Source organism: Loxodonta africana, chromosome 22 (genome assembly GCF_030014295.1).
Source record: "Loxodonta africana isolate mLoxAfr1 chromosome 22, mLoxAfr1.hap2, whole genome shotgun sequence".
NCBI classification, from domain to species: Eukaryota; Metazoa; Chordata; class Mammalia; order Proboscidea; family Elephantidae; genus Loxodonta; species Loxodonta africana.
Window position 1 is genome coordinate 58586273 of NC_087363.1, and position 24749 is coordinate 58611021.

General features: G+C 41.0%; 1 protein-coding gene across 8 annotated transcripts in view; it reads left to right on the top strand.

The window, feature by feature from the left end:
- The window catches only part of FOXP1 (forkhead box P1), a 589886-nt gene that overhangs the window by 195516 nt on the left and 369621 nt on the right, over positions 1 to 24749 (top strand). Inside the window, exon 1 of one of the 8 annotated variants that reach the window (XM_023548022.2) lies at positions 20967 to 22035. The exons of the other annotated variants lie outside the window; for them this stretch is intronic. The gene's annotated coding sequence lies outside the window, so the exon portion shown is untranslated. Of the gene's footprint in view, positions 1 to 20966; positions 22036 to 24749 lie in introns of those variants that run through there. 8 annotated transcript variants of the gene reach the window in all.

Below are 24749 nucleotides of genomic sequence, written 5' to 3' on the forward strand. Positions count from 1 at the left end.
TAGTACACACACACACAAAATTTTTTTTTAGTACATTAGCTGGAAAATTGATGTTCCATGCTTTAGCTTAGAAGCATAGAAGGGGAAAGATTTTGTTCTTAATGTCATGAGAACATGTATAACTTTGTTTTTTTGTTTGAAGGGGCTATGTCTTGTTAATAAAAATCTTATTCTAATATCAAATATTAAAGTTTTTATTTGGATTATCCATGCTGTTTTGGAGTATACATGCTGCCGCCACCTCCAGCAGTCCATGTTATTAAAATTGTGCCTGGACCTCTCCCTGTAACTGATCTCAGTTAGATAATATATGGGTTTTATCATTAAGCCTCAAACTGTGATTCATCTCTCATAATTGTAATCCTTATCTCACTTACCTTAAAATATGTTTATCACTTGTTTTGTTCAGGGCTTTTGGGGACTATCCTTGTTTTAACATTCTGACTTGTTATACTCTGGGACAAGCCTGCATTGTGACATTTAGAAGGTCTAGATTGCTCGAAAGAACATCAGTTTTTGGCAAGATCAGTCATTCCCTCCATTTCGGCTATTGCAACCAAGTGGACTGATCAGGGTCTAAGCCAGATGATCGGGTAGCACCAGGCTAGTGTTAGGTCAGAGAAAACTAATCAGCCACAGGGGTAGGGTATGGAGAACCAAGTTAGGCCGATGTGGCCATTCAAAAGCTGTCATATTCTTTGGTGAATATCATGGCCCCCATGATTCATGGTAGACAGGATTATGCATTTCCTCCATCGTATGGTTGCTACCCTGTGGCATGTTGCAGTGAAGGCAAGTCCCAGCCAGAATTCTCCCAAATGGGCAGAAGCATGTTAGGAAGCAAGCCCAGAAAAGTCATACAACTTCTTTGTGTGAGGTTGGAAGTCCCTCTTTGCTGCCCTCAAATACTGCAGTAGGCACCTTACATGAAAGGTATACTGTGAGGAGGAAGCAGTAATAGTTTGATGAAAGGAACAGTCCGCCTTCTAGTGGAATAAATGACAGCGTTCTCTCTTAGGTGGGGAATACAGTACCAAATGAGGTCTAGACCCAGGTGTGGTTCTTAAGGTTTGAGGTTCCAAGTTTGCTAGACTCTTATGCCTCTTTCAATGCTGGGGTATTGGCATCCACAGTATTTTCAACTAATCATGTGTCTTGAACACTACTTATTTCACCAATGAAAAATAATTTCAAGCATCTCTTAATGCTAGTGAACAAACATTCTTGTGTAGTTTTAGGTAACAATATATGAGGTGCTTGTGTGGCCACCTCTTACATATGGAGGGTTTGGGGTGCATCCTGAGAGGACATTTCTGATTCAAAAAAATGTTGCATCTGGGTGTACAGACATGCATGTGTACCTGATTTTGAAAGAGCTAATTATAATTTAGCAAAAGAGAGTCAGATTGCAGGTGCTTTGAGATTGACATACAATTCGTTGTCAGTAAACACACGTGTGCACACATGCACACTTACATATAATAGATTTCAACTACCTACCCAGCAGGCCATTTGCTGTGTTTATAAAGTTGTCCAATATATTGATTGTGGTCTGATTTCATGATTTGCGGCTACATATTTAAACACAGTTCAGGTCTGTTGTAGCTGGCCAACTGAGAAAGCAAGCAAGTGACCTTTATATTGCAGCTGGAAAGCCTATTTCAGTACAACGGGTCTGCCTCACTCCTCTTTGAGTGATAGACTTTCTGTCACTCCCTTTCTCCCAGTCATGCCCATTGTTGATCCATCAAAGTCAACCAGTAATGGTTCCTTTTACAAGCGTTCTTAGAGCATCCTTTCTCTTCTCACCTCTGGTTGGATCTTTACTTGCTTTTGTTCGATATTGTTTGTGGTCTCATTCTTTGGGAGGCAGCATAGCATGGTGATGAAGACACTGGATTCTGGGATGGACAGCAGTGGTTCAAATCTAAGCTTGGCCATTTTATTAGCTGGTTACCTTACTGGGCCTTAGGTTCTTTGTCAGTTAAATGGGGATAAAAAATAGTGTAGTGTTGTTCCTGGTGCACATTACGTGTTGATTTCTAATTACTTCTTCTCTTTCCACTTCTACTATTTAAGTTGGCAGTTTGTTCCAGATCTGGAGTTCATTCTTCTGTACCAGACAGCCTAGTACAGCCCATCTCTCCCCACTCCTGCATCCTTTGTTTTCTCCCGCCAACTACCGGGGGTTAAGGGTTTGCTTAAACTTTATCGTAATATTTAGCCACCTAAAACATGGAAGGAGCCCTGGTGACATAGTGGTTAAGAGCTATAGCTGCTAGCCAAAAGGTCAGCAGCTCAAATCTGCCAGCCATTTCTTGGAAACCCTATAAGGCAGTTCTACTCTGTCCTGTAGGGTCACTGTGAGTTGGAATCGATTCGAAGGCAGTGAGTTAAAACATTTAACCAGTAAGCCTGACAAGTAAGCCTTTCTCAAGGCAGGCAGCTTGGGTTGAGGAAGTGTCATTTGTATTCTATAAGACAGACTGAAATTGTGTGTCAAAACCCTGGTTCCAAATTGTCTTCCCTTACTTTCTTCCATTTTTTAAAGCACATTCTTTCCTGTTGAAAAACCTATTGCAGGCTTTATGTTGAAAGCCATGAACTCTGCCATGATGGTCATCATACAAGGTGCACAAAACCCATCTTGCTCCCAGGTGATTTTTAGCATCATTAAGAACTTTATTATAATTATGATTGAGTTGTTGTGTTTCTTCTGGGCCTCTCTTTTATGCTTTTCATGTGGCTTTCCCAAGCATGGAGTCTGTTGGGTGTATACAGGGCAACTCGCCTGAATACAAGCTCCTTTTTATTAGCAGTGTCTCTCCTTTGCGCTGTAGCAGTGGTCTTAAGGTGAGCTAGTGGCAGAAGATCACATTTCATTGTGCTTTGAAAAAGGGGGTAATGGCATATTCACGTGCACTTGACCTCTTTCTTCTAATGTGTGCCAGATCACATGGAAAAAAAAAAGCATAATGAAAAGAGAGGTTTTTTTTTTTTTTTTTTCACTTTGAAAGTAAGAAATAGAGTGATATTAGTGTTAAGGAAAGCATTTTTCTGTTTTTGAATATAGTAGGGGAAATAGGGTTGCTATCAGCACAACAGAAATCATCACTTATTTACCTGTAAGTGTTAAAGTGCACCTGATAGTTGGTAGGTGCACAGAGAATTCATTTATCAGGTGTCTTTTCTCCATGCAAACCCTACATAAGTTTCATAAAAACTAATGACAATTGTAGGAGATTTCTTTATAGGCACTCAGTGGGAAGGCAGCTAGCTACAAGAGCTTTGCTGGTGTTGCTGATCAAACCTACTTGGACAAAACCGGTGGTCGGAATCATCATAGGAACTTAGGAACAATGTCTGTCTTGCTGTGTACGTATGTCTTGTGTTTTTAAGGTTTAAACATCATAAAAGGGCGGCCTACTTCCAGGCAGAGTATAAGCTGGCAGCCGCAGGCCTGTTGTATTTGGTTTACACAACGTTTTAAAATAATTTGAGTTGGTTGCCAGCATTTATCTGTCAAGAGATTATACCTAAAACGGTTCTGGATGTTGACTGTTGTGGGAAAAGTGGAACAACGCAGGGCCCACATTCCTAAGTGGCAGCTGTTGGCTGGAGCTGTATAGTGGCTGCCCCCTTTAGCTAGGATTTGCCATTCTCCTCTAGACTGCTTTACTCATTAGTGTGACCCACTGGTCCTACAGGCATTAGGGTTTGCAAACCCTTACTTTAGGATTGCAAAGGAAAAACCAAACAATTGACATTCAGGACTAAACAGTATGTTAAAAAGAGTATCTCTTTGATGACTAACTTTAAGACAGAAGGAAATATATGTATATAATTTCTGGAATATATGTATTAGGAATATACTTTTATATAACTCGATGCATATATAGAAATTATTCTGAATTATATACATATATATGTAATTTGTATTCTCCAAAATGTAATATGTCATAGAATCTTCAAACTGGAGGGATCAGTTGGTAGCATCTAGTTCTAGATCAACCCTCTTCTTTTACAGTTAAGGGGACTGAAACCCAGCAAATCAAGTTATTTGTTCAAGTATATATAGCCGGTAAGGGACAGTGCTGGGACAAGATCGCTGTGCTCTGTTTGTAATGCCAGGCTGGTAGAAGTGGTGTTGATGTACCACGTGGAACATACTGGAATGGAACAGAACTTTAAAAAAGTGCATGTCTTTTCTATCGTGTTAAGAGGTTGGTGTTTAAAGGAAAATATTTTACTCTTTAAGGATTCTTCAAGTATTCTTGATAACTCCGTTTCCAACTCTTTGGCCCCAGTTTTTCACCCAGAATTCAGGCTAGTCTTTCCTTCTGCCCTCTGGACCTTTCCACCCAGATGCTCTGAGCAGCTTAGCAGGAAGTGCATCCGAAGCCGAGCTTGTTGTTATTCTTCCCCTCTTAAACCTGCTAAACTTTCTGTATACTTGATGTTGGTCATTATTGCCATGGGATAAAAGTTGTTATATTGCCTTCCATTTTTCCTTCTCCCTTATTGTTCATATTCTTGGTTTCTAGGTCATGGTAATTCTGTTTTAGAAATCTCTAGCAAAATCAGCCCTTCCTCTCCATCTCCCTCGTTCCTGTGTAAGGCAAGGTCCCCATCATCTCTTGGTGGGACCATTGCATACACTCTTCTTTGTACTTCTTCGTGCCAATTTAACCCCAATCCCAGATCATTGTCATCTCCATTGGTTTTCACCCATGGCTGCACGTTAGTCATTTGGGATTTTAAAACATACTGAGGTCTGGGCCCCGTGCCCAGAAGTGGGTTTAATTGCCAGGGCAGAGCTCCAGCATCAGCATTTTTAAAAGTTTTCCAAAGGGTTCTACTGTGCGTATCTAGCGATGACAACGGCTGCTCCACTTTGTCAGTGTGGTTAGCTTTCAATAAAACATATCCGATGTGTCATTCTACTGCTTCAGTGTATCTGTTAGCTCCAGGTCGTTTGCTGGATTAAGCCCAGACTCCTAGTTCAGCTTATAAGGTCTTCACAGTTGGATCCTAACCACGTCTCCAGACTTATCTCTGGCCACTGCTTCTCCCTACACTTACATGCCAGACAACAAGAATAGTTTACTCCTCCTGGAACTCAGAATAAACCAACCAAATCAAACCCATTGCATCAAGTCGATTCTGACTAATAGCGACCCTCTAGGACAAAGTAGAACTGCCCCACAGGGTTTCTAAGGAGCAGCTGGTGGATTCAGATTGCCGACCTTTTGGTTAGCAACTGAGTTCTTAACCACTGTGCCACCAGGGCTCTAGACCTCAGAATGCCTCTTAATTATTCCATGCCATTGAAGGTATGGCTTCTCTCATGTAGCTCCACCTTCAAGAGCGTCACTTCCATTTTAACACCTTTTCTGACACATAGTATTTTAGCTGTCCAATAGAAGATGCTGTGATGATGAAAATGTTCTATACCTATACTGTCCGATATGGTAATTACCAGCCACATGTGGCTCCTGAGCACTGGAAACGTAGCTCATGCAACTGAGGAAATGAATTTTTTAGTTTGAGTTTCATTTTAATTAATGTAAATTTAAATAGGTACATGTGGCTGGTGACTACCATGTTAGTCAGCACGGTTTTACACTTTGAGCTCCTTGAGGGCAGGGGCCAACTTTTCTTATTTATATTCTACATGGTACAGAATAGTGTTCATAAAAATTTGAGGAATGAATAAATATTGTAGGAATTGTATAAAAAAAGTGTCTTTTCTAGCTTACATACCTACATACACACACAAGAGTCCTATGTGTGTGTATAACACATATTGTCACATTTGACTCTGTCACAGGTCTTATTACCCCATTTTCCAGATGAAGAAATTAAGCATTAGAGAAGTTAAGTGACTCAGACAAGTCATAATCATGAAAACCAAGATCTGATTATGTTGCCTGGTTATCCTTAGTCACGTTGTAAGCAACACATTTCTTCTGATATTTTTAGTTCTGGGTCTCTGAAAATCTGAGAAAATGTTGTATGGGCTTATTCAGTGTGTGTAGTCCATCTAATCCTTTCATAGTACCAGCAGTTGGCTTTTATCCTTTGGTCACTTAAGTGACGCCATTTCTTATGTTCTGGAACTGTTGCTGGTTGGTACCAGGTTTCTTGTTTTAACTCCATTACCAAATCTGCCAAAGATTAGAAGTCACTGGATTGACCTATGACAGCTTTTTCTTCCACAGCGTTTTGAAGCCTGGCTGTACAGTTTGCGTTGCACTAGGTGGGACATGTGATGATGTTTTTAAAGCTGAAGTTAAGCAGACCATGGTTCTAGGAGAGGGAATGGCATTAAGGTTCATCTCAGACCTTAATGCAAAATTTCTTATAATCTGAAAGCTTTTTTTGTGCAGAGCCTAAATTAGGGCATGGTTAGTAGGGAGAGGGGGAGGGTAATTGCATTTTTGGTGAACAGTGAATCTCAATTCTTATTTGTAAGAAGTCTATTTGATTTAAATTCTTATAGCTTCCTCGCTCATTCTATTTCCTTGGCACCGTATTATGAACAATAAGGTGATTTTACTTCAAGGGAACTTAGGGATTTTTGTTCAAATTGTATTTCAGTCATTCACATAAATATCAGCCTCTATACATTTCTCTTATCTGCAGAAGTGTGAACAAATACTATGCAGACGCGATCTGCTTGACCCCCTGTTGCTGAACTTTTGTAGTGGGCAGAGTAACTGAGACTGAGAAGAGCTGATTTTATGAAGGAACCAAAGAAGGCAAAATTGTTCTCGTTAACTTTGTTTACTAGAAGTCATCAACTTTATGTTATTAATTCAGAAAGATTTATTAAGTGCCTCTTATAGAGCAGGGATGTGAGTTAACAAGAGAAAGCGTTGGTTAAACAGACCATTATAATAAAATGGAATTATTCCCATATTAGGACAAACACTCTGTGCAAATGCAGCAAATAACGGGCATCAAGCTCAAGAGAGGTTAGAGATGGCTTCTTGGAGGAAGCGATATTTATGCCTGAGTTATGTGGGATGATTGGGACTTCCCTAGCTGAAGAAGGGGTAGAGTGATCCAATGGTAGGCAAGAGCTGTGCAAAGGCTTGGAGATGCAAGAGTGCGTGGTACGTATGAGCATCTATTGAAGTCAGGAGTGGTAGGAAGATGACTGGAAGACCAAGCAGAAGGCTACCAGAAGGCCACGCAGGGGCTGTTGTCAGGAAGAGCCTTCTGGGTACCTTTGAACATTTCAACTTGATCATCTGGACCTTGGAACCTAAAGAAACTTTTAAGTAGGAGTAGAACATGCATCTGGGAAGCAGGAGACATTCAGCATCGATATCAATTTTGAGATGCATCCCAATGTCAAAAATATTAGGATGTGGTGAGAGAAGCTATGCAGGAGTTGAAAAAATTTTGTAAATTTGTGATTGTACAAGATTAGTTTGTCTTCCATATGGGTGGGTTTGTGGAAAGCAAATCCAAAGGCTTCTAGAAAGAGTCTTGAGAAGGCAAAATGCAGGAGTGCAGGCGAGGTGCACTTGTGTGAGCTAGTGAGTCTCCGGAGGGATGAAGGAAAGAGAGGAGAAGAAGGGATATGATTGTTAGATGTGGTGGAGGAGGAGTCCAGGGTGCCTCCAAACCGGGGCTTAGCTGGATGGCTGGTAGTAACATTCACTGAGTGAAGGACCACAGAAGGAGAAACCGGTTGGAAGAGAAGCAGCTGAAGAAGATGGCAGATATAATGCAGGGTCAAAGTCACAGGAAGAACGCTGGAGAAGAGAACTATTTGAAGAAGAAGAGAGGGTCAGCCCTGCCGGGTGAAACCAATGGTCCAAGTCAGAATGGACTGAAAACCGAATGGCCTTGGCTGGAGAGGTTTCAGTGATGTGCTGAAGGACTGAGAGATGTGTGGAAGTGAATACATGGAGACCCTGAATATAGACAACTCTTTCCAGAAGCTTCTTAAAGGAAGGAGAAAGAAGGGGGTTGTATCTGCAGGGGATGTGGAATTGAGAAAATAATTTGTTTATTTTGTATCATAACTGAATAGAGGTCACAAGGTCTTACCAGAATCTTTTCCTTAAACCTTATTTTAAAAAAATATATATTTCAGAACTTTAGATGTCTTTCTAACTAGCAGTGAGTTAGTAGCAAGTTAGAAGTCCTTTGGAGGTAAAGATAGAAGCTTCTGGAAGGCGGCAAGTGGGAGTGCAGCAGGCTAGATTTTATCTGACAGAAACCTTTAAAGAGAAGACTCACAAAACAAAAATAACAACCTTGTCATGGTGGTTTGGGGGCTTTTTGGTATCAGCCCCACACAGCTCAGAAAGCTCTTGAGGTCATTGTGGTATAAAGTATGCAGTGGTTATTGGAAGTGTATGTATTTGATAAAGATTTCCATCAAAATGTGAAGGCAAAACAAGTTGTGAACTGAAGCAGTCAAGTGGTTTTCTAGAAAATTCACTTAATGGCAATATCAATCCCCCAGTACAACAATAGAAATACAGCCACTTTTAAGTGTTTCTGCCCTCTTTTTGAATACCATGTAATTCTACCCTTTTTATGACTGTCCTCCTCACCCCTAAATTTGTGTGCTTTCCTAATGGAACGCGTCTTTACACTCAGTAACCACGTTAATTTACGGTGTATTTTGGTATTCCAATAAGGGAAATGCGGGGAGGTAATACGACTTCTCTTTGTTTTACTCTGAAGAGATTTTTACTACCGGGTCCTTGACATCTTCCACCTCAGTTTATCTTTAATTTATCTTTAACTGGAACCATTTTGTCCATTAGCTCCATTCTAATCACCCCTCAGAACGGTCAGATTTACAAGCAACACATGACAGAGAAAACATGAAAAATCAGCCGGCCTCTCCTGACATTCACCAGCAGCATACGTCTAAACACTGGAAAAGTTTATTTGCTTTCTCTGAAGATGTGCTAAGTGATTTTGCAGTTTGAGTGGTACGGCCTTATAGCACTTAGGCTTGCATTTATTAAATAAATTTGTTCTCTAACTCAAGTGTTAAGTGTGTATTATGAAACCTCAAAGCCAATTTCGGTGATTGCAATGTGCAAATATTTTTTAAATTATGTAATTAAATAGGACTTGGCCTGCAAGGTCTTTGAAGTAATTTATTAATTGAATAGTCTGATTTAATTGTATGTTATTTTTGTTTGTCCAGGGAAGTGCCTGCGTCTCTCGCAGAGAGGAGATCTCTCCTGTGCTTGTCACTGGGGTATGGAGGTCCCCTCTAAGGAGTCTTTAGCCGCCAGTTAACTATTAACCCAGAAGAGGCAACTTGGCTCCTTTTGTCCCTAAAACTCTGGGTTGGTGCCTCAGTCTGGTGAATTTAAAGGAAGGAGGTAGGGGGACAACTTGCTGGGTAGAGTTATTTGTAGTTCACTCTGTTTATCGCATTATTTAAAAATGAATCACTAAAATCTCTACTTGTCTTGTGCCAGTGTACATGGCTGTATAAAGCGTGTGAACAAAAAGACAAGCCCCTTTAATTCAGAGCTCGCTACATCTAGCTATTGCTAAAGCCACGCCGTGTCTGTTTCCTTCAAATGTCATTTTAAAGGTATTGTGGTTTTGGAGCAGCAGCTGTGACTGAAAAGTATGTAAACTAAGCTGTTCTTGCTCATATCATTTTTATATTCTTATGTCAGACCAGAAGGCTGCTTTAAATTTATTTTTTATTGTGTATTAGTTCTAGAACTTGTTTTGTATTCTTTTTTTTTTTTCTTTCTCGGGAACATATGTTCTTTGGGACGTGTTACACTCAAGCACTTAAGAAAATAACAATTGTGAGGGGAAAAAAGTACGAAAATAGTTCCTTATTTGAGTATTGTAGTTGGGGAAAGATTACTTTAAAAAAAAAAAAAATTAACTTTCACGAAGTAGAATTTAGGGGCCTAGCATCTGTGTTCTAGGAAATGAGAGAATTCAGGCGTACTGTACGAGGCCATGTGAGAGGCAGTAACTTTTAGAAGCCCAAATTGCATTCCCAAAAGGAAAATATTTTTTGTTGCTATTAAATATAGTTTATATTGCTACTTCAGAACTTTTTTTTTTTTTTTTTTCCAGTGGAGCCTTTTACTTAAATTCTTAGTTAATATTTCTATATAGAAAGGTCTTTGTCTCTGGAGCCCGCCCCTGCGAATTCCCATTTAATATGCGGTTGTGGATAAGTATTTATTCATACCATGCGGTACCCCACACCTGATCAGGTGACAGCGTGGCGTCATGTCAGCCAGCAAAATGTTTGAGAGACTTTTGAGTAATGGTGGCGGGGAAGGCGCAGAGGGTTGGAGGATACAATAACAGGAACATTTTTTTCCTGTCCTCTAGCCTTTCACCATGGGTACTGTTTGGTCTCTCCTGTGGACGTTTGGGATGCAGAATAGGGAAATACTCCTTTTTCTAAAAGGTTGTAAAGCTGAGAAGAAAGTATGGACTCCTAGAATTTCCATGGTAAATATAATTTGATTACATGTTTTGGTCATTTCCCCTAGAGCTCAGATTTTTACTTTGAGAGTTGTTTCACAGTGGTTTTTTTTTTTTTGCCCCCAGCTTTTGGAAACAAATTGAGCCCTAACAAGTTGCCCTAAGAAGGCCCCCATCTGGGTGCCCCAAGTGAGGAAGTAAATTAGGGAGGAAGGCAGATCCCTCATGAGCCTGCTGATCTGATAGTCCCACCTCTCCTGTCTCCCGCTGGGCCCTGTGTGGGCCTGGCTGAGCCTGGGGAGGTGGCCTCCTCCAGGGTGTGAACTGGCCCTGGCTGTCCTTGTATCATAGTCTTGGGAAAGGACCTGTCAGAGCATGCTGGATGATGGTCACATTAGATACAGGTACAGCACAGGCATTGGCCATCCAGGAGGGACCTATCTGTAGCACTGGAACAGGGTTCTGGGGGCCTCCTGCTGTGCCTTGGTGGATCCTGGGAAGCTCAGGGTAGTGGCAAAGGGTGTTCTCAGAAGACTTTTGGACAATGGCTACTTCCCACCCAATACAAAAGTATTTCGGTATTTTAACAACTTGTTCAGATGCATCACTGTGTGCCAATTCAGTGTCATCCTTGCGTGCCCCCTCATTTTATCAATCAGCAGACTGGGACCAGGAGAGGAAAAGGGACTTAACGAATTCCAGCTGAGTTCCTGGCGGCCCCAGGAGTAGAACCACCATCTCTTACCTTCTAATGAAAAGCTCTATCCAATATCACTTTGCTGCCTCTTAACCAAGGTGTGGAAATCTCTTCTTTTCTACTTACTTTAAACCAGAGTCGATTTAAATAAGTTCCCTGAGAAACAAAAACAAGAGGAAAAAACAAAGGAAACTAGATGCCTGGGGCACTGAAGTGGACGACTTTAGGGAAGGAAGTTAGCTTGTTTAAATTAGAGCTGTAGATACCCTGCGTTGGCACAGTTTATGGGACACTCGTGACTATTACTTCCATTCTCTTGCCTCTTTGCTGTTCAAAGGACCCTGCTCCCAAATCTCTGTTTTACGTGATTCATGTCTCCAGCTGCCATAATCTCTAGTCATTGCTTCTCCACCTTGGTTGGGAGTTGGAGGCCCTTGTTCCTGCTTTGGAACCCATCATCTACGTGACCTCAGGGTCACATGCTAATCCACTCCCCTTGAGGGAATGCATTGACTAGACCCCTCAAAGGCACCTTTCAGCTCTACAATGATTTCCGTTCTTCTCTTTCCTCTGAAATTTTCTCCTTCTAAGTTTCATTTCTCCACTTAAGAGCCTGGGTCACATGACTGATGCAGAAGAAATCTAAATCTTGGTCATGGTGGACACATGATTTCTCAGTTACTTAATGCTGCTCTAACAGAAATACCTCAAGTGGGTGGCTTTAGTGAACAGAAATTTTTTTTGCTCAGTTTAGGAGGCTAGAAGTCTAAATTAAGGGCACTGGCTCTAGGAAAAGACTTTCTCTGTCCATTCTGGAGGAAAATCCTTGTCTCAGCTTCTCTGGTGTTCTGTTCAAAGTTCTTTGAAGATCTCCACTTAGAATCTATCTTCTGCCCATTCGTGCTTGCTTCTCTGTGCCTCCTCTGCTCTTTTGATATTTCAGAAAGTGAATAGGTTTCAGACACACCCAATACTGATGATATGACCTCATTAACATACAAAGAAAACTTTGTTCCCAAATGGATCACATCTACAGGCATAGGGGTTAGATTCCAACACATATTTTGGGGGGGACACAATTGAACCATAACACATGACAATATTTGTAGTTGAGTCCCAAGCCTTTCTTTGGGGTAGCCCTTGTCTTCTGTTAGTGGCAAAAATTGGACAGAGAACTTTTGGTAAGGTAAACCTACCACTTCCTACTTTGTGCTTTTCATTTATTATTATTATTACTGTCACTGACAATGTTTCATGGGGTTACTGGGTGCAGGTCCTATGGGCTTTTCTCTACCCCACTGAAGAAGCTCCTGGAAGATTGTATGGCCTGGAAAGTGCCTCAGCAATTAAATACAAACCTGGTTCATATAAATTGGCTTGTTTCTATATGGAAAATATGAGCCCCCCCTCCCCTTTTTTTAAATGGACCAGGTGTGGATTAGTTCACTGAACCTTTCACCCAGCCATATTCCTGCTTGTAATTCTTCTGAGGCACAGTTGAGCCAAGTCAAAGAAACATGTTATTAAAGGTGAGCTGAAAGGCATTTAAAAAATAAACAAACTGTTTAAGATCCTAAATCAGTAACAGAATCTATATGTACAGACTTGAAAAGTACAAGAAAGTGTGTTTCAATACCTTTGGGCTCCAGACCAGATTCTTCTCCTGCCTTCTTTGAAGATCTCCCCCAAAGTCCCTGTTGGTCGTTGACAGGACCAGCAACCCACGCCAGGCTTGGATTATAGCTCCTCTGTAGCTAATGACTTGCCCTCTGCCGAGGTAGGTGAGACCCCAGTCTTAAATGTGTAATTCTCCAGCTAATATAGAGAAGAAAGAAGTACTCTGATTTTATTTTAGCATCATAGTCTTAAGAAGTTGAAAGTCTGGTATGCATTCTTGTCTTTTTTCTAGCCTGTAGTATGGCCGGCAAAGATACTATTAGCAACTTGTACAGATGGCAGAAATGAGGTGTAAGCAGTTTTAGATTTACTTAAGTTGTATTACCCTTGATCGTAATAACAGTGGCTATCATTTCCTTATCACTCAGTAGGTGCACGGTGCTATTCTAAGTACTTTATTGAGTTAATGCATTTATTTCTCAGAACCAAATTACATACTGTTATTAAGCCCATTGTATGGATGAGCACACTGAGGGACAGAGAACTAACTTGCCTGAGTTCACAAGGCCAGTAAGCAGCAGAGCTGAGATTTGAACTCCAGCCCTTGAATCTGTTCTCAGAAGCCCTGAAGCGTGCTAGGATAAACTCTCCGGTGCAGTACTATATTATATAACACACAATTTTAAGTGAGACAGGCCAGGGCAGCTGTAAGAAATAAAGATATTTGTCCTGTAAACCCTCAGCCTTGCCTGTGTCTCCACGTTCCCCTTGCTTTCCACAGCTTTTCTGTTTTGTTTTTGTGTCAGCCAGGTAACGAATGATACCCAGTGATACCCAGCTAACGAATGGGTATCATCACCTGCATGCTAGTTCACTGCTTCTCTCTTGATTATCTTAAACTTCCATTTTCATTCTGGACTTGTGCAAAGGCATTTTCCCACTTATAAAGTAATTTCAAACAGCAGGAGAAAGAAGGGAGAGGGACTTTAGGTCTGGGTCTTCCTGGTCCACCTTTTACCAGGTAAACAGTTCTTTCCAGGAGGAACTTAAAGCCCAAATTCTTGATAGTGGACACAAGGTCTTCTCAGAAACTTACCCTTAGCTTGAAAGCATTACCCCCCTCCTCTACCCCTGTTGCTTTACGTGACAGAAAAGGGGCGAGTTCAGACAACACTTACATCTCCTGCACTTTTGGGTAGCTTTAGCTTCATTGAGGACCATATGCTGAGTTTGTCAAAGTCAGCAGCCTGTTGTAGCTACTCTTGTTTTAGAAGCGGTAACTTGCTGTATTGGGGAAGCAGCATCATATGGCTTCTGCCAAGGGCCCTTCCTCCTTAATCAGGTTGTTGGGGGGACCCAGGGAAGCTCTGTTGTCAGAAGAATTAAAAGTCCCCTATTATCATCATTAGTAACATAGCAGTCTGTAAGTAACAAAACCCGTTAGTAACATAGCAGTCTGTAAGTAACAAAACCCTTTCTAGCTAAGGACCCCAGAGGGTGGGCCACATCTTGGGTCTAAATTATATTGGAGTTTCTGAGTGTGTTTTTTGTAGGAGCTTAGAGAAGTGATGAGCTTCGAAAGAGCCTAGAGTTGGGTCAAAGTTGAGAATAGAAGGGAGCTGGAATCTGCCAATGTCAGGGAATTCAGGAAGAGAGGCATGGGAAAGGAAATAGGAGGAAAAGGTGCCAGGAAAAGTTGCCTCATCACTTGGCGTTTCTCTGGTGGCCGAAAGGTAAATTTCTACTTTCGGGTCATTTGAAAGCCACGTGTGCACATAGCTGCCAAATGTTTGCAGTTTAAGGACTAATAAAGTAGGGATGTGTTTAATAATGGGAGACGATTACTTTCAGGGAAAGATTGGTGGAGGTTTATTCCTGACTATGTTAAGTTGGTTCATTCTTTTTTTTTTTTTAGTTTTTGTTGTGCTTTAAGTGAAAGTTTACAAATCAAGTCAGTCTCTCATACAAAAATTTATATATACCTTGCTATATACTCCTCCTAGTTGCTCTCCCCCTAAGGAGACAGCACACTCCTTCTCTCCACTCTCTATTTTCATGTCCATTCAGCCAGCTTCTGACCCCCTCATTTCCCCTCCAGACAGGAGCTGCCCAGGCAGTCTCATGTGTCTACTTGATCCAAGAAGCTCACTTCTCACCAATATCATTTTCTATCCCAAAGTCCAGTCCAACCCCTGTCTGAAGAGTTGGCTTTGGGAACGGTTCCTGTCTTGGGCTAACAGAAGGTCTGCAGACCATGATCTCCGGGGTCCTTCTAGTCTCAGTCAGACCATTAAGTCTTGTCTTTTTACGAGAGGTTGAGGTCTGCATCCCACTGCTCTCCTGCTCCCTCAGGGCTTCTCTGTTGTGTTCCCTGTCAGGGCAGTCATCAGTTGTAGCTGGGCACCATCTAGTACTTCTGGTCTCAGGCTGATGTAGTCTCTGGTTTATGTGGCCCATTCTGTCTCTTGTGTCTTTGGTGTTCTTCATTTTCCTTTGTTCCAGGTGGATAGAGACCCGTTGATGCATCTCAGACAGCTGCTTGCTAGTGTTTAAGACCCCAGGCGCCACTTTCCAAAGTGGGTTGCAGAATGTTTTCTTAATAGATTTTATTATGCCAATTGACCTAGATGTCCCCTGAAACCATGGTCCCCAAACCCCTGCTCCTGCTACGCTGGCCTTCGAAACTTTCAGTTTATTCAGGAAAGTTCTTTCCTTCATGTTTAGTCCAGTTGTGCTGACCTCCCCTGTATTGTGTGTTATCTTTCCCTTCACCTAAAATATTTCTTGTCTGCTATCTAATTAGTGAATACCCCTCTCCTTCCTTCCCTCCCCACTCTCGTAACCATCAAAGAATATTTTCTTCTCTGTTTAAACTATTTCTTGAGTTCTTATAGGAGTGGTCTCATACAATATCTGTCCTTTTGCAATTGACTAATTTTACTCAACGTAATGCCTTCCAGATTCCTCCATGTCATGAAATGTTTCACAGATTCATCATTGTTCTTTATCGATGCGTAGTATTCCATTGTGTAAGCTGATTCGTTCTTGAGTGTTTTCTTTCTTGGTTCAAGGTTCCCACAACAAAATTTGGCTGTAGAACCACTCAGATGCTTCTCTGGGTACCGTTGAGTTGTTTGCCATTGCACATACTGCAGTACAAATAGAGGTGCTGGAGTAAGATGAAATAATATTTTTGTCAAACTCACATCATAATTCATTCGTTATATATTTAAGGAGCACCGTTTTTTACCATGTGTAGCGGAAACCCTGGTGGCGTAGTGGTTAAGTGCTATGGCTATTAACCAAGAGGTTTGCAGTTCAAATCCACCAGGCGCTCCTTGGAAACTCTATGGGGCAGTTCTGCTCTGTCCTATAGGGTCGCTATGAGTCGGAATCGACTCGACGGCAGTGGGTTTGGTTTTTTTTTTTTTACCAGGTGTAGCTACTGTTCTGTACTGGGATATAGCAAGCAAGACAGATATGTTTGGATATTTTGTCCCAAACTGAAATGCACAGAGTCAGAATTGACACAACTTGTCTTATCTGTTGCCTGAACTTGCCCCCAAAAGCCATAAAGAAAACGTTCAGCTGCAGACTGAAGCGGCCAGGAGCCAGATGTGACCACTGGGAGAATATCTTTTAGAGCTTGTCATCTGGATCCAGCTGTGCTAACCTAGCCCTGGTAGGCAGCCATGTGTTGTGCCTGCCAACTGGGGGCCAGACACTAGTGCAGGCTTAAACAATTAGTAGATTCCCTCATCCGGTGGCTGGATTCGCTGTGTGTGTCCTCCCGTTACTGCTGCTGTCCACACTGGGAGCCTTTGTGGTCCTGGACAGAGATGCCCAGAAGGGAACTGAAAGTCAACCCCTTGAGAAACCAGGCAAAGCTTCCTTACCCAGAATTTTGAGAGGGATGCAGAGGAGCTGGAAAACCAGTGTCAGGGGAAAAAAAAAAACCAGAAGCAAACCAGATGTGGCCCACGCCATGCGAATTTTGATTCCAAGCAAGGACGTTTGGCAGATAGAGAATGACTGACTGCCTTCTACCATGCCCCTGCAACAAAGTAAGAAGCAGAGTTTGACTCTGAGGATGTCTTTTTTCCTACCTTTTTTTTTTTTTTTAATTGTTGCTCCTTTATGAGAAGCACTTCTGATGACCCTTATTGATTTGATTCAAACAGAGGGTCTTAGTTACCTAGTGCTGCTTTAACAAAAAATACTCCAAGAAGCAGGTGACTTTAAAGAACAGAAATCTATTTTCTCACAGTTATAAAAGTTCAAATTGGGGTTGTAGCCACGTCAACTTCTTTGTGGGTCTCCTAGTTTCTGATCTCTTCCAGCAACCCTTGGCGTTTCTTTGCTTGGTGTTTATCTTCCCCCATGTGTGTGTGTGTGTCTGTCTATCTTTTCTGCTGTTTTTATAAGACACTACTTAGAAGGGATTAGGTTCAGGACCCACCTTACTCTGATATAACCACATTAATATAACAAAGGAAAATCCCTATTTCCAAACAGGGTCATATTTACAGCTGCTGGGGTTAGGACTTCCACATTTCTTTTTGGGGGACACAATTAAATCCATAATACAGAGGTTTCATTAAATGTCTTAATGGATACTTAAAGATGGGCCGTAGCTTTCAGATACCTGTTTTATCTGCCTGCCAAAATAAGTATATAAATAAATAAAATGCTTCAGCCAACCTGTGTATGGAAGATTTTTTTTATAAACTGTGGAGTTTCTGGTTTAACTTTCCAGGCAGGCCCTGCTATCAGACGGGAAAGTAATGATTTTGATCGCCTTTGTAGTTGCTCAGTAAATGTTTATAGAATGCGTCGAATAAGTAAAAATTCCAGTGAGCTTGCTGACCTTCAAGGCTGATGATTAAATGAGGGCAGTTAAAAAAAAACAAAAGAAACCACAAACACTAGTGCAGTTATTTCAAATGATAAATGGGGGAAACAACCCACCATTTAGTATCTCCCCCCAGAAAAAGTAAAGGTTTTAAGTGGGATAATTCTAGTATTCTTTTTCAGATGCCCACATATAACAGAAAGCACAAGATGATAGAGATTAAGGTTTTGAAGGAGGCTTATTTTGAGAGTGAACAGAGATGTCCACGTGAGAAAAATCTTCACCACAATGATGTTCTTAGTGGTTTTTCAAATAAGTTCCACTCTGAATAAATTACAACAACAACAAAACCCCTGAAATAATCATTGAAGTGGGGACAAATTTAAAGATACTGGTTGATGTGTAAAAAATCAACTTTTTATTCTAACTGTGTTGTATAAATTTTTGCGCAGGAAGCATAAGTGAAGCCATTTGGTTTTATGGCATTGGTGTGGGCTGGCTAAGGGGGTGGGGGAGAAAGTTGAGGCATTGATATAGTATGAGGAGAGCCAGATGGTTGCATTACACATCTTTTGTGTTCTTGTTTGCTTCTTAAAGCAGTTGCAGAATTTTGCCCTTGGCAATATTTTCTTCGTGCTGTGTGTTCTGCTACGAATTTACTTTTGTCGGAGTCCTTTGAAAGAAAAGCCCTACACTAAAAAATTAAAAAAAAAAAAAAAAAAGTTTTTTTTTCTTACATTATAAACTTGTGAAATCAACAGTGTGTTCATAAAAATATTTTTTAAATGTTAAGTATGTTGGTAAATAGCAGGAGGATCAGCTTTTCTTTTTTCTTAGCACAGCGATTTTAAACATATTTTCTGTCAATTCAGAGAAAAATTGTATAAATTTATGAATGTTGGAATTGATAATGAATAGGTAGATAAAGAGAGAGAACAGATACATTGTTGTTATGGTATTGATGAGTCTTATCTGATGAGAAATTTAGCTTTTTCCCTTACTCACAGGAGGTTCTTAGGTTCTACTTTACCCATTGTGTTTTGTCAACAAGCCTGACTTGCTAATATTTGGGTGACAGTGGGTTAGGATAGTTTGGTGGTTTTTGCCTGGGTATTTGGTTGTTATTAGAATTGCCTATCACACCACCATCAAGATTTATATTTATTTCCTCCTAGAAGCAAATTGGAAACCCTAGTGGCATAGTGGTTAAGAGTTAGGGCTGCTAACCGAAAGGTCGGCAGTTCGAATCCACCAGGTGCTCCGTGGAAACCGTATGAGGCAGTTCTACTCTGTCCTGTAAGGTTGCTATGAGTTGGAATCTACCTGACGGCAACAGGTTTTGTTTTTAGAAGCAAATTACATACTGAGGTCTCTGCAAAGCATATTTAAGGTGTTCTAAATGCATATAGGGAATGAGAGCCGATCAGTGAATGCTTTAAATAAGGAATTGTTTTAGGGCTATTTTTTGGTGATATGCATTAGAATAATTCAGTGTCCTTTTCACAGCCCCAATTTATCTTCTCACTGTAACTTGTCCAAACAGGCGAAGAGCACACATGTAGGATACTCGGGCAATGGCTTATTCTCTGGTTGTGCACAGATTTCCAGTTTGAGTTGGAAGCTGCAGTCCTTGATGAGAAAACAGGAAACTTAGAGCCCTAACCTTATTGAAATCTCTGCCTGGTTTAGCCACAAGTCTGAGGCGACTCCTTCCAATAATGAAGCCATTGTATGCATCATATCTGATCAGTTCTTGAAATGTTTTAGTAAGTCTATCTTACAACGTTATAAGAAGATAATCAGCAGCCTTAGAAGGTCCCCATCTGGACTGTAGAGTTCTTTCACTGAACGATGTTTTGCCTTTTTGAGATAGCTCTCGCGTTTCATCATCTGTTCTGCTGAGATGAAGTACATATGAAAAGTCAGTGACTCTGAGTCCATCTGTTGTTATTATTTTCCACTGATAATTGGCTTGAACAATGAAATGTCTGTGTCTGCAGCCTTTGAAACTGTACACCCTGTTTATTTTCTGGAGGTCTCACTGCAGCTACTCCCCCTCCCGTTTTCCCCCTTTCCATTTTCTCTCGAGCTCACAGAGAGCGGTGCTTGCCTGAGGATGACATCTTTGACTCTGTGCATCAGTATGTGTCACTCAGCGTCTAAAGCTGGCATGCAGATTTTTTGTCACAATCCCCATGTTTGTGCCATTTGCTCCAGTATCCAGTACTCTCTCAGCCAGACTTAGCGGGGCCGCCTGCATGAATCCCTTACCTGGAATGTCATCTTTATTTCACCGCCCTCATTAAAGTATTAATTTAGAGTACAGTATCTAATACCTATGGAACTAGATACTCCCTATAATTGTATAATACATTCAGTTGCATCCAGGTTTGCATGATGCAGGACATTAATATTGGATCCCACTAACAGCACTTCCATTAGCCTGCTCAACCAGTATGAGATATAGATGAGCTGGGAAGCAGAACTACCCGCCAGAACTGCCAAAACAGTCATTAGAAGCTCCATTGGGACGGACAAAGGCTTTTTCACAGTGATATACTGATTAAATTTTGTTCTATGGTTTATTTGCATCAAGGTTAGATCACTATCATCTATGAAGCGGATTATCTAACACCTTCCTTGAAAGGTCATTTCAAGTGAGCAAAATAGGCATCTTTGGTTTCTTGTGGGAACCCCCCTTAGAGAACCTATTTTTTTTTTAATTTGGGGGGGCTTTGGGAATCTTTTTATTTTGTTTCTCTTTTCTCCAGGATATACCGTAGTACATGTGTGAGATGGGTTTCTGCTTATGTGTGTGTTTGTAAAAATTTTAAACACTCTTCAGTACTATTCTTTTACTTTTGTGGCAGAACGACGTGGCCCGAAAAGACCGTCGTGTTAATGAAACAAAACTTGCTTTTAAAATAGAACCCAGTGCTGTTGAGTCGATTCCGACTCACAGCGACCGTATAGGACAGAGCAGAGCTGCCCCATAGAAGAAAGCCACCTTATTATTTCCCTTGGCTGGGATAGTCGTGATGTGTTCTTGGGGGCTATGAAGAATCTGTGGGACCTACCCTTTTTAGTCCAGGTAATAATGTAGACACATTCTATTTTTATCCTATAGAATAGCAGTGCTGGGTTTGTCCCCAAAGCACTGTCTGGCATTAGAAAAAAGTAGACGACCATAGTCTTGTTTATGGTTCAATCAAAATCATTTAATGCTGCAAAAGTTATTAAAAAATAATTAAATTACGAAGACCAACATATAGCTGAAACCTGCAGTAAGGGGTCAGGGAGAGCTGACTCCATAAGCTGAGAAAAGGCGGTAGGGAATTCCAAAGGCCTGCAGGCTTTCCCTTTACTGAAATTCCTGGGTTCTGGTATGGCATATTTTCTGCCGAAATGGAGAAAATTGTTGACTGTAATTATGTTATTTAATTGAAATTATAAGTGGTTGAGGCCAGACAGTTAAAAGCATCCTTTCTAATATATGGGTAATGTTTTGAAATGAGTGGTCACGGATTGGTAACATTTGAAAGGCAGGCATTTGGGCTATATTTTTGGAAAACTCCAATTATTTTCCTTAAATGATTAGTGGACTAAAATGTGTAGTTAAGTAGTAGTTTTTTTTCTTTTGGTTTATTCTTCTTAACTAGCTAGGCATCAGTGTATTATGTGTGTGTGTGTATATGCACATATATGTATGCATGTATATTTATGTGTGTATAAATTCAATACAGGTGTATATACCTGTATAAAATGTATCTTTCTATAGGTACAGACTCATAAGGATCACTTTATAATGTGGCAAAACAGAGAGAGGGGAGGTATATCTCTGACGTTCAGTTGTTATTAAACAATGTGATTATTGAAAACTCTCATTGAATGCTAGAGATTTAAATGCAGCCCAAGGTAAAACTCCACGAATATTTGGTATGCCAAGTTTTCTTTGTAGAGTTCTTTCTGGAGTTGCTGGAGATACAATAGCACTACCTCCTCAGGAGTGGGTTCTTAATTACTAATGAATGCAATTCGTTTTAATTGTTATTATAGCAACAGAACATTTAACTGTCTCCTGTTTAGTCAGTGTCCCCTGGAACAGGCGGTGTCTCCTGTCAGCTTGAGGACAGGTAGAAGGCACAGCAGGCGTCTGATTGAGCCAGTTATTCATTTGCTGAGTGTTTGTGTTTATGCAAAGGGGCCTCTTCCTGCATATTTAATCTAGAGTAAGGCAGTGGCTTTTGTTGTGTTTAGCCCGCATACCTTCAGTCCTCCCTCACACCGCCGCCAGCCCGGGAGCCCTGAGAGCCCGCAGGCTTCCTAGCGCCTATAGTTTTTCCCTCGCAAACTCAACTTTCTTCCGTTGTGTGAAAATTGCCTCTCTGGCCCCCAGACTTCACCTCCTCATCATGAATCGGTAAGTGTGTGCAAAGTCAAGGCTGATACTTCGGTTTCCTTTTACTACTGTTTGGAGGCTACTTTGCTGCCCTCTTGAATGTTCCTGAGCCCGTTGTCAGTTACCGGCCGCAATGAAATCGAGAAGTACAGGTGCTCTTAGGAAAGGGGGCCGATTTTGGGACTGGCAGAGAGAGGATCCTGGGGATTGGGGAAAAGAAAAAAGAAGAAAAGGAGAGAGAGAGAAAGAGAGAGAGCAGCTTTATTATTCTTTGTCCTAACAAATCCTGTTTTGTAACTATCCTGTAGATAATGCTGCCATTGTTTGTTAAAAGCCTTCAAACAGTGTGCGAGAGCGAACTGTAAGAAAGCAGCGAAACTCTGCTGCTGGGCTGTCTCTGCCTGGGCCAGGTCTTCCCTGAAGGTCTGTGCCGGAATAGGAAGGGTTTTCTTCTGTGGAAGTGGAATCGTCTCTTCATTGATATTAATAGCACACTAGAGATGTTGGCTATGATGTTCAGAGAGGCGGTCGGGAGGGAAGGAAATCTGATCTTGCCGGGGGCAGAATGACAGCCTCTTGGCCCCTCCGTGGAAGGAGATGTCCACCAGGGTCAGCCGGCATAATGGCATCCTGGCTTAACTGTTTGCTCTAGGAATTTTAATCTTGAGCTGTTTGTTTTACTACCTGGCTCTTGCTTTTTTTTGTGTGTGTGTGTGTGCCTGTACTGTCTTCAGAGAGCACCACATTCAACGTCTAATCCAGTCTTTTAAAAAGTGAGTTAAAAAAAAAAAAAGAATCAGGGAAATGGATGCAGTGTGCCTTTGGATCATTCTGGGTGAGGTGTTTTCTTTTTGAGGGCAGAGTGATGTAATTTCAAAACAAGAGTTGTCACAATTAAGAAGGGTGAAACGTCCAAGCAAGCTGTGTCCGATGTAGAGATTTTTCAAGGACTGGAAATTGTGCCCAGGCTCTAAAAGAAGGAGTTTTTATTACCAGTTAACTCTTGCCTCTGTTTGAGTAACTCTTTTCAACAGAAGAGTGTGCTGTTCCCCCGCAGGTTGGAAACTGAGAATTTAAATAAAATTTCATCAACCTTATTAAAATGTGTAGGGTCTTGGGTCTTCTTGGGTACAAATCAGTCTAGAGACTCAGAAGCATTTATTAACAGTGAGGCTGCTGAAGGTTTTTAATAATAAAATTACAAATACTCGATCTAATTGTGAGTATATGACTTTTATACTCAGATTTTAAGGGGAAAAATACTTTTTTTTTATGAGGAAAAGTAACTCCATCAGAGCACCTTCTGTGATTAGTGCTATTGTAGTCTTAAATTTTGATTGATAGAGATAATAGTTTTCACTTAAAAATACAGACAGGTACTTTAACTTTCCATGACAATAGCTATTTGCATTTCTTTTATCTTTTTGTTTAACATTTGTGGGGGTTGGGATGGATTTGATTATTAACTCTTATTGCACACTAAAGGTAAATCTAAAACAAAGGCTTTGTTAGCGCTTCAAAGGGAAAACAGCAAATATTGTTTTTAGGTTTCAACATTTAAAGGCTGTTAAAGGATACCTATAAAATATTTTCACATGACCATGACCAGGGTTTGACTTTGCTCTATAAGGTAAGAGAGAGCCCGGTTTCTGAATGAGATGGACCGACTTGGAGCTCCTGGGGGGCTGCCAGCCTGAAGTACTTTCACGTGCAAGCTTTGTGCTGGCGCTGCCGGCACCACATGGCTCGCCTTATTTATGGTATTTTAGATCTTTGCTTACTAGAATGGACCCCAAAGCTAGGCACTATGATTTTGGTGAAGATCTCAAAGGGTGAGGAGAAAAGAAGCAAACTGTTACTCACAGGGATAGGAGGGGAAATTGAGGAACGATAACCCCCCAAGTGGTAGATTTCTTTGATAGAAGTGAAAGAAATGTAGCAGTTGTCAATTAGAAAGCCTGGGTTGTGTCCAAAATCTCTTCTGGTTGCAGAGGCCTGGGCTGCACACCAATTTCCTTTTCTTTCTTTCCTTCCCTATTTCCTTCCTTCCTTTTCTTTTCCCCTTTCCTTTCATTTTCTTCCCCTTTCCTTCCTTCCCTTTCTTTTCTTTTATCTTTCCTTCCCCTTTCTTTCCATTTTCCCTTGTTTTCCTTCCCTCCCTCCCTCCTTCCCTCCTTCTCTACCTTTTCTTCCTTCTTTCTTGCCCTCTTTCATCCCCTTTTTTCCCTCTTTTTTTTTTCCTTCCCTCCCTCCTTTTTATTTTTGTAAACCTTACTCAATATTTGAAATTACTAGGGCATAGAAAAAGCACATTGGGATTGATTTCTGAGCAGATATTCTTGTTTTGAGCACAGAAAACGAAGTGACCTTTGTATTACCATTTTTTCAACTAGTCAAATACGTGTTGATATCCTTCTGCTTTTCTAAGAAATCATTGAAAAACAAGACATAAAAGCCCACATGAGTCAAGACTCGCTATTTAAAGAGGCACCAGTCTCTTGGAAATTTGCCCATTTGGACCTTCTGTTTTCTCAAAAGAAAAATATGCCATTTGAATGGAAGATTTGGGAGGTTTCAGGTTTGAACCATGTTCCTGGTCTTTCAGAAAAGGGGTCTGCTAGCCAGAGATGAAGTAATGAACTGCCGCCCTTCGTCATGGCCTAAGGGGCTGGCTTTGCTCATACTCAGTGGTGCTGTGCATAGTAGGTTCTAGGCCAGCATATCTTGGACTGAAG